Raw genomic sequence first — 1,016 nt, forward strand, 5'->3', positions numbered from 1 at the left:
CAGCAACTACAGTTAAAGTTGCCTAAAAAATGTTTCCATTCTAAGCCACTTACCAATTGATTACAACTTTGCCAACTATTTAAGCTAAAGGTTTCCACCTCCAGCTGATTTTTTTTTTTTGTTTTAGCAGAAGCAGTTTGGCCATTTCCGAGAACGCAGTTAAGAAAAAAAACAACATTGTTTTTCACAGGTTAAATTCTTAACAAGGTTCTCTGAGAAGCTTCTGTGCATTCATGTTTTGGATCCAGTTAATTCCTTGAGTACCATCTGTCCTGTGCACTGAATAAAGTTGCGGCAAAAACAGTATCTGATCATACAATTAGAGACTATCATACGGACATAAAAAAGGGAGCCAAATTAAGGTTGCAAAGTCTAGCATTCAAGTTAGAAAATAGTAGAATTAAAGCTGACTTTTGGGGAAGAAGGAATAATATTCGGGATACTATAAATGCTGGCCAGTTATGACCTATTCTCCAAAACACAAGTCATTTTCTCTTACCTTCAGCACATCAGAAGTCCACAGATTGAGATTTTTTTTTTAATTGTGTTGATGAGCGAACAGCACACTTTCAACAGTAGTATGTATGTGTCATCATTTTGTCTGACCATTTGATCTCATCATCTGATCTAATATAAACAAATTATATTTTGGTTCACCAGGAACAGAGAATTTGGCAAGACCTTTGTTCCAGTTTTCTTCAAGAGCTGTAACAAGTGGCTGAGATTTAATGCATGAGCCTGGTTATACCACCAAACTGACTAATGTGTTATCTAATATAATTCGCGTTACCACTAAACTTCAATTAGTTGGGCCAGCTCGAAGTACTACACATACCAAAATTTAGTATTGTAATACTACAAAGACTTTTAAAACAAATCTTACTGAAGATAAGTTTCAGAGATAGGACTATCATCATCACTTCCAGTATGACGTTATTTCTCTGCAGGATAAGATCAACATATGACACCTGTATAATCGGAATTATCATTCTTGATTAGCGAAGCAATATACAGAA

At 35.1% G+C, this 1,016-nt stretch overlaps 1 protein-coding gene across 10 annotated transcripts in view; it reads left to right on the plus strand.

Annotated features, from left to right (window-relative positions):
* The window catches only part of CCDC150 (coiled-coil domain containing 150), a 51,666-nt gene extending 50,777 nt beyond the window's left edge, over positions 1–889 (plus strand). For 9 of the 10 annotated variants that reach the window (XM_084643622.1, XM_084643623.1, XM_084643624.1 and 6 more), the window contains one exon: positions 128–889. The gene's annotated coding sequence lies outside the window, so the exon portion shown is untranslated. The remainder of the gene's footprint in view (positions 1–127) is intronic. The other variant, XM_084643617.1, reaches the window with a different exon arrangement.
* The last annotated feature ends 127 nt before the right edge of the window (positions 890–1,016 follow it).

This window comes from Lepidochelys olivacea, assembly GCF_965140295.1.
Source record: "Lepidochelys olivacea isolate rLepOli2 genome assembly, chromosome: 11".
NCBI classification, from domain to species: Eukaryota; Metazoa; Chordata; order Testudines; family Cheloniidae; genus Lepidochelys; species Lepidochelys olivacea.